This window comes from Mus musculus, chromosome X (assembly GCF_000001635.26).
Source record: "Mus musculus strain C57BL/6J chromosome X, GRCm38.p6 C57BL/6J".
NCBI classification, from domain to species: Eukaryota; Metazoa; Chordata; class Mammalia; order Rodentia; family Muridae; genus Mus; species Mus musculus.
This window is the reverse complement of record NC_000086.7, coordinates 85,271,029-85,290,651: the sequence shown is the minus strand read 5'-3', so window position 1 is coordinate 85,290,651 and position 19,623 is coordinate 85,271,029.

The window sequence follows — 19,623 nt, the reverse complement described above, 5'->3', positions numbered from 1 at the left end:
GACTTAAGGAAACAACATCCTTAAAAACAATTCCAGTAATGTCATTAGTCCTTTACCCAATACCTGAGGGGATGTCTGGTTTCTTATTTCCTCCTAAATGTCCCGAACTGCCCAGAGGCTATATTTGAGGGTGGGACTGAAACTGCAAGTCACGTATTGTTCTCTTCTAAAGAATGTCTTTGGAACTGGATCTTTAGATTCTTGTGGGGGAAAGTTGGTGATATGTATTCCCTAATTTTTGCCCATCTCCTAAGTGATGCGAGGGTTGTATTTTCAGACTTTAAAGGCCCACTAAAGGAAAACTGTTACCTCCTAGCCCAAACCAGAACAGAACAAAACAAAATAGCAATAATAACAACAACCCTCAGAAATGGAGTCTACCTCTGGTAGACACATGTCATTGTTTTCTCCCTTAAAAGGTAATCTAGTTGAGTCAGCCAGTCAACTGGGACCTCTCCTCAAGAAGGCAGATATATCTTAAACCATAAATGGAATAATTGTCCCCCCCACACACATTACTGTCCCTACTGTAGTCTCTTGTAGTGCTCCAGACAAGCATGCAGCTTTGTAAGTAGGAATTACTCACAAGAATGGAACTTCCCCTTTTCTTGTTTTTATCTCTCTTCCAAGCATGTGTTCTCTAACATCATGCTTCACTTTTTGTAAACCTCCTATCCCCAAAGTTCTGGCTGGTTTTATAACAACTTGGCAAAAGCTAGAGTTATTTTGGAAGAGGGAACCTCAATTGAGAGAACGTTCCCACCAGATTAACCTATGGTGCATCTTCTTGTTTGATGATTGATGTTCAAGGGCTCAGTGCAGTGTGTGTGGTGCCACCCTTGGGCTGGTGGACCTGGGTGCTAGAAGAAAGCAGGCCCGGCAAGTCATGGGGAGCAAGCCAGTAAGCACTTCTCCTAGGCCTCTGCATCAGCTTGTGCCTCCAGGTTCCTGACCTGAATTCCCACTATGACTTCCTTGGATGATAGACTATAAGCTGGACACTGAAATACTTGGGAAAAAAGCTGCTCTTCTCCAAGTTGCTTTTGGCCATGGTGTTTTATCACAGCAATAGAAACTCTGAGTTTACCCACCATATGGCTGTGTGTTTACCATGTGGCTGATCCCCAAGCTGACTTAACTCATATTGCATGGCTGTTTTTCTCTTTTCTCTATTTTCCTACTCTGGGTAGTTGCCAAGATGCGTATTTGCCTGCCATGGGGCTTTTCTTTAAAACTCTAATAAAATTGTCCTCCGAATTTAAAAATTAGAAGAGGGTAAAAAAAGAATACCTCATTTAAGGAAGACAATGTTTCTATCTTTCCTAGGTCATTTGGAGCTCTGGGGGCTAGGAGACCAAGATATTTAAAGAAAATAGAGTTTATAATCCCTTCTTTGTAAGCTGCCTATACCAGCAGAAGGGCTTTCAGATGATCATGAAGGTGGTAATGATTGAACTAACTCTGGTCCTGGAACTTGCTAGGCAACTAAATGTTTTGTCACCGAATACACTCCTAGTCTCTACTGTTTAATAATGCTTAATAGGGAAATGAAACAGAGAGGATTGGTGAAATTAAATATTGAAAGTTCTTGGGAAACAGACACAGAAAGAAGTAGACAAAATAAATACATTTGTTAAATGTTAGAGATCACAAGACCAAGTCAAATTCAAGTATTTGTGACAGTGCACCCTAAGATCTGTTAAACATTAGTGACAACTACCAGGTCCATTGTTTTGATAAATAAATAAATAAATAAATAAATTAAATAAATAAATAAAAGCAGCTGTTTAGCAGGTGTTCAGAATTAAAACTGTAGCCAGGGTTATTTGTCCCTATGCTTCTCTAAGACAGCAACTGTGTGTTGGCTCCAGTGAGCAAGTCTCAAGTAGTGAAGAGAGAACAGGCATAGAAATATCATAAGAAAGAGGAAATGGGTGGTGGAGTCGCTTCATCTTTACAGCTTTCCGTGTTCCGTGTCCCTCCTCTTCTCCCTCTCTCCATGCTTCTCCGTTTTTTTTTTTTTTTTCTAAATCATTCACTAAGCTCCTGGGCTTGAGGATCTTACATTCTTATGGGAACCTTTTGGGTTGTATTTTCTTCTATGCCCTTGTGACAATGTGTTTGAAGGCTGAAGAGTCATCAAAGTCATTTTCAAGGGTTGCAAGAAGAAAACCCACTTTCCTTTTAAATACATGACTAGCCCTGAGTCATTTCTTGGTAAAGAAATAGAAGCAAAGAATAGATAATTGAGGGGGAAATAAGTGGCTGATGATACAAAAAGAACACAAACAAAGTTTCTCACTGCAGTATTCAAATCAGAATACAATGAAGCAGTGCATCCAATTTTTCAAAGAGCTAAGATGTGACAATGTTTGGTCTGCATTACATGCAAGTCTACAGGCAACTAAGAATTTCAAGTATGAGGCCAGGCGTGGTGGTGCACGCCTTTAATCTCAGCACTTGGGAGGCAGAGTCAGGTGAATTTCTGAGTTTGAGGCATGCCTGGTCTACAGAGTGAGTTCCAGGATAGCCAGGGCTACACAGAAAAACCCTGTCTCGAACCCCCTCCCCCCAAAAAAAGAATTTCAAGTATGTATGATCTCAAAGAAGATAGTGTCTATGAGTGCTTGGAGAAACTAAATGGTGATTAGCCCAGTAACAAGAAGTGACAAAACTACAGGCTGTCTCCTGAGAGGCCTTGCCAGAGCCTTACAAATACAGAGGTGCGTGTTAGCAGCCAATCACTGGACTGAGCACAGGGTCCCTAGTAGAGGAGTTAAAATACTGAAGGAATTAATGGGGTTTGCAACCCCATAGGAAGAACAATATCAACCAACCAGACCTCCCAGAGCTCCTAGGGACTAAACCACCAACCAAAGAAGAAGGAAAATGGCTCCAGTTACATATGTAGCAGAGGATTGCCTTGTCATGCATCAGTGGGAGGAGAAGTCCTTGGTCCTTTTGAAGGCTCCAGAGATGCCCTAGAGTAGGGGAATTGAGGGTGGGGAAGTAGGAGCAGGTGGGTGGGTGGAGGAACACCCTCATAAGAGCAGGGGGAGGGATGATGTGATAGAGTGTTTCCAGGAGGGACGGAAACTGGGAAAGAGGGTAACATTTGAAATGTAAATAAAGAAAATATCCAATAAAAAATAAATAAAAACTAATTGATAATACTTAAGTCATTATGTTGCAAAACCAAGACTGAATGGCCATCTAAAATGCGGATGCTAAGCAATTATTGGTAAGGAAAATAAAAATGAATTATAAATATACATATTTAGTATATTAAAGTACTTATATTTGCTTTTAGTTTGTTTTTTTTATCATTTGATAAACATGTATAATACAGTGTTTTGATCAAATCCACCCCCATCTACTCCCCTCAGACTCCTCTTATACCCCCCATTTTTTTCTTCCACAAATCGTGGGCTTATTGTGTCTGCTCACCGAGTCTACTCAGTGCTACTTGTATGTGCACGGGTGTAGGACCATTCCTTAGCGTATGGGTAGCCTCTCTTTTTTTCTTTTTTTCTTTTTTTAGATTTATTTATTGTGTATACAGCATTCTGCCTGCATGTATGACTGCAGGCCAGAAGAGGGCACCAGATCTCATTATAGATGGTTATTAGCTACCATGTGGTTGCTGGGAATCGAACTCATGACCTCTGGAAGAGCAGCTACTGCTCCTAACCTCTGAGCAATCTCTCCAGCCCCGTGGGTAGCCTCTCAAAGGTGACTGCATCCCTGAATAAAATAGACTGACCCTTCCCTCAGACACCAGCAATTGCCAATAGCTCTGTAGTTAGTGATGGGACTTTATGAACCCCTTCCATGCGCATGCTGGGATTTTGGCTAGCCTAATCTGGGGCAGGTCTTATGTATACAGTCATAGCTGCTATGAATTCATGTGTGCAAACAACCCTGTGATGCCAAGAATATATTGTTTCACTGCAGATATCCACTCCTTCTGGGTCTTATAATCTGTCTATTCCCTCTTCCATAATTATCCCTGAGCCTAGGGGGTGGGGTTGGGCAAATGTGCCATTTAGATCTTAGCACTTTTATCCTCTGCACACTGACCAGTTGTGAGTCGCTATCTACTGCAAAAAGAAGCTTCAATTTTGAGGGTTGAGAGATGCACCTAACTATGAGTTTAAAGTTAAGACTTAAGAGAACACTGTAATTCTATGTCTATCTAGTAGAATAACAATATTAATTAGGTTCCTGCCTAGAGCCTATGATCTAACCATGGGTTTTGGCACAGTTAACAGTACCACACATTATTTCCATCTTCATTAGTGGGCCTTAAATCCAATAAGTACATGGTTGGTTATTCCCATAACAGACATGACACTATTGTACAACTGAGCATATATTACCAGGTCAGTGATTCTTGTAACTTGACAGTTTGCAGCTGCGTAAGACTGAGTACTGCCTGTTTGCATTGGTCAGCCAAATAAGGGAAATTTAGGATCACTGCTTGCTGTAAGATTCTTTATAGGCTGGGTTACTGAAGCAAAATTCTTGGGAGCTGTAGTTGGAGTTAGTACAGGACACTAATGGTCAGTGCTTGGCATTACACATACTTTTACAAAAGCTAAAATAAGCTTAATGTTTGAGCAACATGAGGCTAAAGAAGTGAGATGCCTGCAGACTAAACTGTGCCAGCACTCTTCTGATTTAAAATCAACAGAAATCAGAGACCCAAGGACCCATTGTTACCTCTTGATATCAGGGACTCAAAGACCAATGGACACAGAACAAAAGGGACAAGAACTGTCCATTCTTTGGAAAAGAGTCATGCTAACTTTCTTATTCCTTTACTCTTCTTTATCTGGGATAAAACGTCTAACTACAAGGGGCTATGAATCAATAGGAATACTGTAATATTTTATATTGCTTGAATGGTACATACTCTAGTGCTCTGAAGAATATACATGCTTTAAGGTGGCAGCAGAAATTTAGCTCTATGTGAGGGTTTCCATGGGAAATGGTGTATTGTGTAGTATTTTCAAGAGAAACCAGGAATATAAAATTTTATGAAAGCTTTCCCAATTTAAACTCATTATCTTGTCAACATATTGGTTTTTAAATATTATTATTCCAATAAAAAGGATTAGGAATCTTTGGAGAAATGACTTATTCTACAGCATGGGAAATATGAGTATGGAGCATTTTGTAGAACCAGAAAGTAAGAAGTGTTTTTTAATTTTATACAACTTTTATTAAAATATGATTACATTGCTTTTGCCCATCCCTTTCCTTCCCCCACCCTTCCCATATGCTCCCCAACTTTGAAATTGATAGCCCCCCTTTCTTTGATTTTAATTGTTACAAACATATACACATGTCTTCACACACACAAAAGCTGAGTCTGCTTTTGTTGTTTGTGTGGTTATAGTTTTATGGTTGATCATTCTGTGTTGGATAACCAATAAGGGGTCTCATCCCAGCAATTTCTTCCTCTTTCACCAGTTGTTAGTTGGTAGTAGTTCCTTGACTAGTGGTGAGATCCCATGAAAATTTCCCCCTTCCATGTTAGCATGTTTTTTTATGTTACCCCTCTTTCCATCTTGTTTATTCAACCATTTCTAGACAGACTGTTTCATAGCAGACTTCCTAGTATTCTGGCACTTTCAGTCTTTCTGTCTTTCTTCTGGGATTTTCACTGATCCCTGTGTGTGAAAGCTGTGATACAGATCTATCTGCTTGGGCTGAGCTTCCCACAATCTTTTGATCAATGTATTGTGCTCCCTTGTGGTTGTGACACTCTAAATTTGCCAGGAAATATAGCTTGTGAATGAAGATCATTTGTGGCCTGTGGGACTAAATGCAAAAAACCTGCTTTATGTTCATATGTGTATATGAACAACTCACACAAATATGAGAGAGGGGTGAAGAGGAGGAAAGGGAGACTATGAATTGATGGAATATGTCTAAGAGACAGAGGACTTAATTGTAAGAGTTTTTCCATGAGACTCTAGAACAACAAACCAAGGTAATAATTGTAAACAAGTTAATATAAAAATAAAAATGATTGAATAAATCTGGTATAAATTATACACACACACACACAATATATATATATATATATATATATATATATATATATATATATATATATATATATCTTATAGAAGAACTTAAAATGCTGTGGGTAGATAATCTGTCCAGACAATGAGGCTTAATTTCTCCTCTCCTCGTTGCCTTTTATATTTGAACTAGATTTAATGACCTACATTATAAAATAGAGTTTGGAAAAGGAGAAAAAAATCACATATTTACAGTGGAAAAGTCTAGCCAACATGACCATAATTAAATAAGAAAGGATCGCATTGGCAGTGCTGTCATCTTGGCTGGACAACATACTTTTGACTTTATGTGTCAGAGAAAGATACTTCAGTCCCATGATCTTCATCCCTATTTCCAGAATGCAAGTCTAATCATGAGACAAACATCTGACAAACCCAAATTGAGAAATACTCAACAAAATACATGAAGTGTACTTTTCAAAACTGACAAAATCATAAAATGTGGCTACACAGTGATAGAAGAAACAGGAAAATTTACAACATGGCATTCTGGAATAGAACCTAGTGGAAGAAAAATACACTGCTTGAAAAACTAAAATCTACATGGAGTTAGTTAATAGCAATGTGCCCATTGTATTTTCATACTTTGTCAAATATGTCATTGTTTGGAAGATGCTACTGTTAGATGAAATGGGAAAGGGACTGGCTTTTTGTTTCTATTCAGGGGCTGATGGCATGGCTTAGCTAGTGAAGGACTTGGTACATAATCATAATTAACATGATGACCTAAATTCTGGAGAGCAAGGTAGTAATCATCTCTTAATTCCAGCTCTGAGGGAACAGAGACAGAAAGATCTCTGGGACTTGCTGGCCAGGTAGCCTAATGGAATGAGAAGTAAATCCTATCTCAAGAAATAAGCTAGACATTAGACATGCAAACATAGAAAGGGGAAAAAAATCTCACAGTGCCTCAACCTGTGATGAAATAGTCTGGATTACTAAAGAATGCTGAGAGCCAGAGGAAAAGTTCCCCCTAATTGGGTTTCCAATAGCAATTAGTTATTCCTGAAATCTTATATATACACCAGTAACATTATTCAGACTGAGCAGGTTGTATTTATATATTTTGGAAGACATGCATGCATGCACACACATAACAATTTTTTTTTAAAAGTTGTGAATTTGGAAGAGACCAAAAGGATATATGGAAGGGGTTGGAGGAAGGAAAAAGCAAGGAAGGAAAATGATGCAATTATATCTTTTAAAGATTAAAAATGTTTTTCAGTCCCACTTGGGAGGGAGAAAAAAATCAATCACAAGTGGGGAGGGAGGGAGGGAGGGAGGGAGGGAGGGACCTGAGAGGGAAAGTAGATTGAGGGGGGTTTGTAGTGGGGAGGAGAGGAGAACCTAATCTGGTATTGGGTGAGAGAAAAGGACTGAAGCCCTGAGGTCAGCGGAAAGAATGGAAACAGGCAACCTTGGGAGGTAGGAGGTTGGGGGACCCTCCAGAATACACCAGAGACCTGGGAGGTGAAAGACTATCAGGGCTCAAAGGGAGGGACCTTGGATGAAATGTCAGACTGTAGACCAGAGAATTTATAGAGCCCACCTCCAGCAGGAAGACAGGACCTTAAATGAGGGATGGGGGGCCCATCACAGTCTCCACTCTGACACATACTTGTTCCTGTCTGAAAGAACTTCAGGGAAGGAAATGGAGAGGAACCTAAGGAAAAGAAGTTCCAGTGACAGGCCCAAAGATGGATCCACCTCAAGGGGAGGTTCCAAGGCCTGACACTGTTACTGAGGCTATTGAGTGCTCACAAAAAGGGACTTAGCGTGACCCGCACTCTGAAAGACCCAACAAGCTGCTGAAAGAGTCAGAGGCAGATAGTTGCACCCAACCAATGGACAGAATCATCTGACTCCTGTTGTTGAATTAAGGAAAGACTGAAAGAAGCTGAGGAGAAGGGTGACACCGTAGGAGGACCAGCAGTCTCAATTAATCTGGACCCCTGAGATCTCTCAAACACTACACCACCAACCAGGCAACATACATATATACCAGCTGATATGAGGCCACCAACACACATACAGCAGAGGACTGCCAGGTCTGTGTTCAATCAGAGATGATGCACCTAATCCTCAAGAGAATGGAGGCCCCAGGGACTTTAGAGGTCAGGTGGCATGGGGGTTGGGGACATCCACGTGGAGACGGGTTGGGTAGTGAGGAGTTATGGGATGTGGAGCAGTCAGTAGGAGGGTGGACGGGGTGGGGGGAAATAAAATATGGAGTGTAAATAAATAAATAAATAAATAAATTTAATTTAAAAAGGAAAGGAAAAAAGAAACAGAAGGAAAGATGACAGAAAGAAAATGTAGGATAGAAGATTCCATTAGACATTGACCTCTGACCTCTATAAACATGCACACATACATACACCTGCATACATGAACACACACATACGTTATATACATAAAAGTAAAATAAAAATCCAAAAGAGAGAAATCCATATTTATATAGTTCACATAGAATAAAATTGTTCTAAAATGAAAAGTTTACTAAAATGTTATCATTTTGAACTAAAACATATATTAAAGTGAATCTACTCTGAGGCCTTCTCTTGGATCCTGTGGTCTGAAGGTAAAATAAATGTACCTATGACAATGTTCTCCTGAATCATCAGAGACCACAGTACTACACCCTCCCCGTACAATTTTAATTCAAGGTTCAATTCTCCATTTATTGTATCCAAATTTCTTATTTCCTTCCTCCAAACAAATATCCCAATAATTTCTGGAACAATAATGTAATGTTTATATTAGTTTATGTTAGCTATGTTGGACCATGAAATAATTTTAGGTCTGGACACTCTCAACAGTGGAACAAGTGCAGTGAAATATGTTATCAAACAAAGCAAGATGATTTTAAAGCAGACTGTCAATTTACATATGAGGAAATAGTAAGCAGTCACCAATTAAATTGGAGCACAATGTTGTCTTACCTCATATATTTCTTAGTCATTTTTCAGTTTATGTATTCTGAAAGATTTCTTTATATTTCTTCATTATATCATTTTCACATGTGATTAAAAAGAGACATAAATAATAAGTAAGCTATTGAGTACTATTAAAATAAAGAAACGATATAACAGATGGTATAAAGTACTGCTAGAACTTCTTCAGATACAAATTTTTTCAAATCAATTTTTATACTTAGAATGTGAATGACCTTCTCTATGCCATCAAGCATGCTGCTCTGATGCTATTTCTTAAGAGTTTTCCTCAGCCTTCCAGTTTCCATCTGCACCTGGAGCTGACCCTGTGCCACAGCTCTCCATACCCTCCATACCCAAATCCCGCTAGGAGAGAGCTCGCCTCCCAGGAGTGCCAACATACCTGTGAGCACAGGTAAGATCACCACTTCTGCTCAAATATCTGGCCCAAGAGGGACCCTCTCAGAGTCCTCAGGACACAGGAACCGAGGAGCAGCTTGGGACAGTATCCTTCTGAATTCCATCTACACCCCAGAGCTGAACCTGTGCCACAGCCCTCCATACCCAAATTCTGCTGGGAGAGAGCTAGTCTCCAAAGAGTTCTGACACACAGGCTTACAGGAGGGACATGACACTCAGAGACAGCAAGACCAGATAACCAAAGATCACCAGATGGTGAAAGGAAAGGGCAAGAACATAAGCAACAGAAACCAAGGTTACTTGACATCATCAGAACCCAGTACTCCCACCACAGTGAGCCCTGGATACCCCAACACACCAGAAAAGCAAGACTCTGATTTAAAATCACATCTCATGATGATGATAGAGGACGTTAAGAAGTACATAAATAACTCCCTTAAAGAAGTACAGGAGAACACAGGTAAACAGGTAGAAGCCCTTAAAGAGGAAACACAAAAATCCCTAAAAGAATTACAAGAAAACACAGCCAAAAAGGTGAAGGAAATGAACAAAACCACCCAGGATCTAAAAATGGAAATAGTAACAATAAAAAAAAAAATCACAAATGGAGACAACCCTGAAGATAGAAAACCCAGGAAAGAGATCAGGAGTCATAGATGCAAGCATTACCAACAGCATACAAGAGATAGAAGAGAGAATTTCAGGTGCAGAAGATACCATAGAAAACATTGACACAACAGTCAAAGGAAATGCAAAATGCAAAAAGCTGCTAACCCAAAACATCCAGGAAATCCAGGACACAATGAGGAGACCAAACCTAAGGATAATAGGTATAGAAGAGAGTGAAGATTCCCAACTTAAAGGGCCAGTAAATATCTTCAATAAAATTATAGAGAAAACTTCCCTAACCTAAAGAAAGAGATGCCCACGAACACGCAAGAAGCCTACAGAACTCCAAATCATTTGGACCAGAAAAGAAATTCATTTGGTCACATAATAATCAAAACACCAAATGCACAAAACAAAGAAAGAATATTAAAAACAGTAAAGGAAAAAGGTCAAGTAACATATAAAGACAGACCTATCAGAATTACACCAGAATTCTCACCAGAGACGATAAAAGCCAGAAGATCCTCAACAGATGTCATACAGACCCTAAGAGAACACAAATGCCAGCTAAGACTACTATACCCAGTAAAACTCTCAATTACCATAGACAAAGAAACGTAGATATTCCATGACAAAAACAAATTTACATAATGTCTTGCCACAAATCCTGCCCTACAAAGGATAATAGATGGAAAACTTCAAAACAAGAAGGGAAACTACACCCTAGAAAAGGTAAGAAAGTAATCTTCTTTCAACAAAGCCAAAAGAAGATAGATACACACACACACACACACACACAATTCCATGTCTAACAACAAAAATAACTGAAAGTAACAATCACTATTCCTTAATGTCTCTTAACATCAGTGGACTCAATTCTCCAATAAAAAGACATAGAGTGACAGACTGGATACCTTAACAGGACCCAGCATTTTGCTGCATACAGGAAACACACCGTAGTGACAAAGACAGACATTACCTCAAAGTAAAGGGCTAGAAAACAATTTTCTAAGCAAATGGTCCCAAGAAACAAGCTGGAGTAGCAGTTCTAATATAAAAGAAAATCAACTTTCAACCTAAAGTTATCAAAAAAGATAAGGAAGCTCTTTGTATATATTGGATATTAGTCCCCTATCAGATTTAGGATTGGTAAAAATTCTTTCCCAATCTGTTGGTGGCCTTTTTGGCTTATTGTCAGAGAAGCACTTGAAAAAATGTTCAACATCCTTAATCACCAAGAAATGCAAATCAAAACGACCCTGAGATTCCACCTGACACCAGTCAGAATGGCTAGGATCAAAAATTCAGGTGACAGCAGATGCTAGCGAGGATGTGGGGAAAGAGGAACACTCCTCCATTGCTGGTGGGATTGCAAGCTTGTACAACCACTCTGGAAATCAGTCTGGCAGTTCCTCAGAAAACTGGACATAGTACTACTGGAAGATCCAGCAATACCTCTCCTGGGCATATATCCAAAAGATGTTCCAACTGGTAATAAGGACACATGCTCAATTATGTTCATAGCAGTCCTAGTTATAATAGCTAGAAGCTGGAAAGAACCCAGATGTCCCTCAACAGAAGAATGGATACAGAAAATGTGGTACTTACACAATGGAGTACTACTCAGCTATTAAAAACAACGAATTTATGAAATTCTTGGGCAAATGTATGTATCTGGAGGATATCATCCTGAGTGAGGTGACCCAATCACAAAAGAAGTCACTTGATATGCACTCACTGGTAAGCCTAGAAAACTAGAATACCCAAGATACAACTTCTAAAACACAAGACAATCAAGAAAGAAGACCAACTCTTGGATACTTCATTCCTCCCCAGAATAGGGAATAAAATATCCATGGAAGGAGTTGCAGAGGGAAAATTTGGAGCTAAGACGAAAGGATGGACCATCCAGAGACTGCCCCACCCAGGGGTCCATCCCATAATCAGCCACCAAACGCAGACACTATTGACTACACCAGCAAGATTTTGCTGAAAGGACCCTGATATAATTGTCTCCTGTGAGGTTTTGCCAGTACCTGGCAAATATAGAAGTAGATGCTCACAGTCATCTATAGGATGGAACACAGGGCCCCCAATGTAGGAGCTAGAGAAAGTACCCAAGAGCTGAAGGGGTCTGCAACCCTATAGGTGGAACAACAATATGAACTAATTAGTACCCCCAGAACTCGTGTCTCTAGCTGCATACATAGCAGATGGCCTAGTTGGCCATCATTGGGAAGAGAGGCCCCTTGGTCTAGCAAACTTTATATGCCCCAGTACAGGGGAAAGCCAGGGCCAAAAAGTGGAAGTGAGTGGGTAGGGGAGCAGGGCAGGGGAAGGGTATAGGAGACTTTTGGTATAGCATTTGAAATGTAAATGAAGAAAATATCTAATAAAAAAAGAAAGAAATAAAAGATAAGGAAGGATATTTCATACTCATCAAAGGCAATTTCTACCAAGATGAACTCTCAATGTTGATCATCTATGCCCCAAATGCATGGGTACCCACATTCATAAAAGAAACTTTACTAAAGCTAAAAGCACACTTTGTACCTCACACAATAATAGTGGGAGACTTAAACAGCCTACTCTCAACAATGGATGGATCATGAAAACAGAAACTAAATAGAGACACATGAAACTAACAGAAGTTATAAAACACATGGATTTAACAGATATCTATAGAACACTTAATCCTAAAACAAAAGGATATACCTTCTTCTCAGCATCTCATGGTACCTTCTCCAAAATTGACCATATAATTGGTCAAAAAATGGGCCTCAACAGATACAAGAAGATTGAAATAATCCCATGCATCCTATCAGATCACCACAGACTAAGGCTGGTCTTCAATAACACCAAAATCATTAGAAAGACCACATACACATAGAAGGTGAACAATGATCTACTCAATGGTAATTTGGTCAAGAAGAAATAAAGAAATTACAGACTTTTAAGAATTCAATGAAAATGAAGGCACAACATACCCAAGCTTATGGGACACAATGAAAGCAGTGCTAAGAAGAAAACTAGAGAAAGTATACAGTAGCAGCTTGAAAGCACACCTGAAAGGTGTAGAACAAAAAGAAGCGCATAAGCCCAATAGGCGTAGAGGGCAGGATATAATCAAAATCAGAGCTGAAATCAACCAATTAGAAACAAAATGTACCATACAGAGAATCAACAAGATATCAAGAGCTGGTTCTTTGAGAAAATCAACAAGATAGATAAACCCCTAGCCAGACTAACCAGAGAGCACAGAGACTGTATCCAAATTAATAAAATCAGAAATGAAAAGGAAGATATAACAACAGAACGTGAGGACATTCAAAAAATCATCAGATTCTATTACAAAAACCTACTTAGAAGTGGGAGCCATATAATCAAGGGAAGTAGAGCATGGGAGGGACTTGGGAGAAAGAGAGAAGCTGAGGGAAAAGGGGGGGGGCAGAATCAGGTATGGGAGGAGATGGAAGAGTTGTACAGAGGGTCAAGAAATTGAACAGTGGTGTGTAGCAATGGGGGATGGGGAACTGGGGGTAGCAACCAGAAAGTCCCAGATGCCAGGAAAGCAAGAGCCTCCCAGGATCCCATGGGGATGACAGTTGAAATACCCAACAAAGGGGAGGGAGAACCTATAGAGACCATATTTAGAGGTTAGTCATGGCCCCCAGTAGAGAGATGGGGTCACATACATCTCCAAAACTTTAACCCAGAATTGCTCTTGTCTAACGGAAATACAGGGACAAAGAGTAGAACAGAGACTGAAGGAAAGGCCATCCAGAGACTGCCCTACCTGGGCATCCATCCCAAATGCAGATATCAAACCCAGATACAATTGCTGATACCAAGAAGTGCTTTCTGATAGGAACCTGGTCCAGCTGTCTCCTGAGAAGGCTCTGCCAGCACCTGACAAATACAGACACAGATGCTTGCAGCCAACCATCAGTCTCTGCTCAGGGATCCCCAATGGGGGAGTTAGGGGAAGGACTAAAGGAGCTGAAGGGGCCTTATCTGGAATTAAGGGGAGGGGAGGCTCTTGGGTCCTGTGAAGTTTTGATACCCCAGTGCAGAGGAATGCTAGGGCGGTGAGCTGGGAGTGGGTGTGTGGGTGGGTAGGGGAACAACCTCATAGAAGCAGGGTATGGGAGATGGGACAGGGGTTGGCAGAGGGGAAACCAGGAAAGGGGATAGCATTTGAAATGTAAACAAATAAAATATACAATTTAAAAAAAAAAAAGAGTTTTCCTCAATGTCTCTAGGGTTTTTCAGTCAATGGAGCCACGGTTGTGCTTGAAGTACATCCCTAGGCAATGAGAACCACAGCGACACTAATGGTAGGACACTAAACACCCCTATTTCAAAGATGTGATTCAAACATCTGAGGGGCAGAAACTGCCTCTTGGAATTACTGAAACGTGACACAAAGTCCTACAGCACCTCTGACCTGGTTTCCTTCACATTCATTTCCCATTATTGGAAGAGAAAGCTGCCGTTTTCAAACCTGTTTTGATGGCTCTTATGACTGACTTCTAACCTAAGTCCAAACTGAAACAAGCGTTTGAAAACTCTGTTGCCATTTTCTTTCCTTCTTCAGCATACCTCACCCTACTCCCTTTGTGGACTAGTGAATCCAGTGCAAAGTCCCCCTCTTTACCTTTTAAGTAATCCTTTCTAATACAGTCCTCCAGACCTCACCCTTTATTCCGGATTCTTCGTCGATATGCCCCTGAAGCCCAGCTCAAAGGTCACACAGCTCTTGCACATGAATGCAGGCATGTGTGTATGTATGCACACATACATGCTTTATATAAAATATAATTCTAAAATATAAAGCCTTATATATTTCCAATATGACTGGTAAGGCCTCTGTCTACTGGCAATTTGGTTAGACATATTTTTGGGGTGCTTATGAAAGGAAACTAGAATTGGTCATAGGTGATTTAAAAAAATAAAGTCAGGTATAAAAATCAGAAATGTAAATTTCTAGGCTAGAAAGAATTTGGGAGAAATTAAAGGGTACTTTGTACTGCTTGTCACACATTTATGAAGAAAAAGTACTCACTTTTCCTTTTTCTAGAAAATGAAGTACAAGTTGTTGGTGACAAGCATCTATTAAGAAAAAATTCCAACAGAGAACTCCTAAACCTGATAAACAGCTTCGGTGAAGTAGCTGGATATAAAATTAACTCAAACAAGTCAATGGCCTTTCTCTACACAAAGAATAAACAGGCTGAGAAAGAAATTAGGGAAACAACACCCTTCTCAATAGCCACAAATAATATAAAATATCTCGGCGTGACTCTAACGAAGGAAGTGAAAGATCTGTATGATAAAAACTTCAAGTCCCTGAAGAAAGAAATTAAAGAAGATCTCAGAAGATGGAAAGATCTCCCATGCTCATGGATTGGCAGGACCAACATTGTAAAAATGGCTATCTTGCCAAAAGCAATCTACAGATTCAATGCAATCCCCATTAAAATTCCAACTCAATTCTTCAACGAATTAGAAGGAGCAATTTGCAAATTCATCTGGAATAACAAAAAACCGAGGATAGCAAAAACTCTTCTCAGGGATAAAAGAACCTCTGGTGGAATCACCATGCCTGACCTAAAGCTTTACTACAGAGCAATTGTGATAAAAACTGCATGGTACTGGTATAGAGACAGACAAGTGGACCAATGGAATAGAATTGAAGACCCAGAAATGAACCCACACACCTATGGTCACTTGATCTTCGACAAGGGAGCCAAAACCATCCAGTGGAAGAAAGACAGCATTTTCAACAATTGGTGCTGGCACAACTGGTTGTTATCATGTAGAAGAATGCGAATCGATCCATACTTATCTCCTTGTACTAAGGTCAAATCTAAGTGGATCAAGGAACTTCACATAAAACCAGAGACACTGAAACTTATAGAGGAGAAAGTGGGGAAAAGCCTTGAAGATATGGGCACAGGGGAAAAATTCCTGAACAGAACAGCAATGGCTTGTGCTGTAAGATCGAGAATTGACAAATGGGACCTAATGAAACTCCAAAGTTTCTGCAAGGCAAAAGACACTGTCTATAAGACAAAAAGACCACCAACAGACTGGGAAAGGATCTTTACCTATCCTAAATCAGATAGGGGACTAATATCCAACATATATAAAGAACTCAAGAAGGTGGACCTCAGAAAATCAAATAACCCCCTTAAAAAATGGGGCTCAGAACTGAACAAAGAATTCTCACCTGAGGAATACCGAATGGCAGAGAAGCACCTGAAAAAATGTTCAACATCCTTAATCATCAGGGAAATGCAAATCAAAACAACCCTGAGATTCCACCTCACACCAGTGAGAATGGCTAAGATCAAAAATTCAGGTGACAGCAGATGCTGGCGAGGATGTGGAGAAAGAGGAACACTCCTCCATTGTTGGTGGGATTGCAGGCTTGTACAACCACTCTGGAAATCAGTCTGGCGGTTCCTCAGAAAATTGGACATAGTACTACCGGAGGATCCAGCAATACCTCTCCTGGGCATATATCCAGAAGAAGCCCCAACTGGTAAGAAGGACACATGCTCCACTATGTTCATAGCAGCCTTATTTATAATAGCCAGAAACTGGAAAGAACCCAGATGCCCCTCAACAGAGGAATGGATACAGAAAATGTGGTACATCTACACAATGGAGTACTACTCAGCTATTAAAAAGAATGAATTTATGAAATTCCTAGCCAAATGGATGGACCTGGAGAGCATCATCCTGAGTGAGGTAACACAATCACAAAGGAACTCACACAATATGTACTCACTGATAAGTGGATACTAGCCCAAAACCTAGGATACCCACGATATAAGATACAATTTCCTAAACACATGAAACTCAAGAAAAATGAAGACTGAAGTGTGGACACTATGCCCCTCCTTAGAAGTGGGAACAAAACACCCATGGAAGGAGTTACAGAAACGAAGTTTGGAGCTGAGATGAAAGGATGGACCATGTAGAGACTGCCATATCCAGGGATCCACCCCATAATCAGCATCCAAACGCTGACACCATTGCATATACTAGCAAGATTTTATTGAAAGGACCCAGATGTAGCTGTCTCTTGTGAGACTATGCCGGGGCCTAGCAAACACAGAAGTGGATGCTCACAGTCAGCTAATGGATGGATCACAGGGCTCCCAATGGAGGAGCTAGAGAAAGTACCCAAGGAGCTAAAGGGATCTTCAACCCTATAGGTGGAACAACATTATGAACTAACCAGTACCCCTGAGCTCTTGACTCTAGCTGCATATGTATCAAAAGATGGCCTAGTCGGCCATCACTGGAAAGAGAGGCCCATTGGACACGCAGACTTTGTGTGCCCCGGTACAGGGGAACGCCAGGGCCAAAGGGGGGGAGTGGGTGGGTAGGGGAGTGGGGGTGGGTGGGTAAGGGGGACTTTTGGTATAGCATTGGAAATGTAAATGAGCTAAATACCTAATAAAAAATGGAAAAAAAAAAAAAAAAAAAAAAAAAAAAAAAAGAAATTTCCTTCTGCGATGCAGTGAAGATTTTCCTCCCAGAGGTAAATTATTCAGCACAGTTCATTTGAATCCGTGTTTGAGCCAGAAATGAAGTTATCAATTTTATCATTTCCCCCTAGTATGTCCTGATATAATCATTTCCTGAGATTCTGGTACCCATAGCAACGGCCACCGTTTCAGATATCATCCCCCCTGAAAGCAACAGAGCATGGTCAGTGACTGACTACCATCCAGCTGGGTGTCTCAGGGTGGTAACTTGCAGGGCTCACAGAACAAGCCCTATCTTTCTACCAAGTATTTAAAGTTCAGTTATCTAGGACTTGAGAGGGTAACACATCCAGAAGACGTTCCCCTCAACCTTTCTGTCAGGTGCGTGGCAGTGTGGGAAAACAAGGAAACTTTCAGTGAAGGGCAAAGTCGAGATGTTAGAAAATAAAATGCAGCTTCTTTCAGCAGGCTAAAAGTTTCCTCTTCGTTTTCGTTCCAGTCTCATGTATTCCAGAGCCTGTTTGTGACTGCTGAAACTGAGTCAAAGGGCATTTCTTACTTGCAGCAGAATAGAGATAAAAATCAATGGGGTGGGACTCTAGAGAGCCAGCTGGCTCGGCAGTGAGGCGCACAGCCTGTTCAGGCAGAGGTGGCCTCCCAGCACCAGTGTCTGTTAGACACAACTCGTGCTAGCTCAGCTGCAGAGGGTAGGGGGCTCTTTTCTGGCCCCTTTAAACACCCACACACATATACACACACATACACATATAATTAAAGATCAAATAGGAACTCTTTGTAAAAGAAACAACTGAGTTGCTCCTGTGCCAAGCTTTCCCTGTCACGGATTTTTTTTTTTTTTTTTTTTTTAACCTGCAAAATGTGACCTGACCAAGAGTGGCTTGTAATGGGCACTGGAGTCTAATCACTGTTATCTTTTGAGTCCTGCGCACGAGGAAATACTACTTTTCCAGGTAAAATCAAAACCTATAGTTCTTTAATGGTGTCTCTTGCCTTTCCTGGAAAGCCAATCACAGGAACCAGAGAGAAGGGAGACCAGTCAGGCAACTTTGGAGTGCGCTACAGATCCCTGTGAATAGACTACAGATAACGATTTAGCTCACAAATTCCAGTGTGCTGCGGCCAGCAAGCATGCAGGTTTCTCTCGGAGGGCCTTGAGAAAAGCTGCAACAGCAGGCAAAGCACACGTGTGTGCTTTGCAGCCACCCCTTCTTTATTGTGCTCGAAGAGAAGCTGCTCCCAATGAAGGCATGTGGATGATAGCTCATGCTGGGGATTTCCAACCCTCTGATCTTCCCAGGCAACCAGTGCAACTCAGGTTATGGCCTGTGTTGGGGAAGAGAGCCTAGAGAGAGAACTGCCTGCCTTCCAGGGTGGTACCTTACTGACTCTCAGACAGTCTCTTTCCTTGGCTGATGTTTAAAAGTCATCTCTTCCCTAGGCTGGAAGGCACACCTGTAATTAAGGGAAAGGCTACAGTGAATAAGGTTGCCTTTACCAGTTTGGGGGATTTCCCTCCCTCTGGGGCTGGTGATCTGGATGAATTCCCAGTTTACCCCCACACTCCTCTTTTTTTTTTTTTTAACTCATTGACACCCACAGGATAGCAAGAAGACATCACACCGAATCAGAAGTATCTTTCTGTTCCGATTCTATAACTTCCCTTGTCGCCTCCCTTCAGATTGCTGACTTTCCTACTTCCTGAGATTCTTAGAGAAATGAAATATAAATAATATAAATGAAAGCTTTTGGAGCCCCAAAGTTACACTGCTCGTATTTCTGTTTGTTAACCTTGTGGCTATGAAGAGGTTATTCTAATTTTGGCTACCTATTATCACCATTGCCCAGAGTAAGCCTGCCGCAAGCATTCTGCCATACAGGTTGTCTCACTGTATTACCTGGAATCAGCAAAGGCTAATATTTGCATATTTTAATAAAATCATGGGCTTTAGGTAAAGTGGAAGACTTTATTTTAATCCAGTGGTCCTCAACCTTCCTAATGCTGTGACCCTGTGACGCCCAACTATAAAATTATTTTGTTGTTACTTC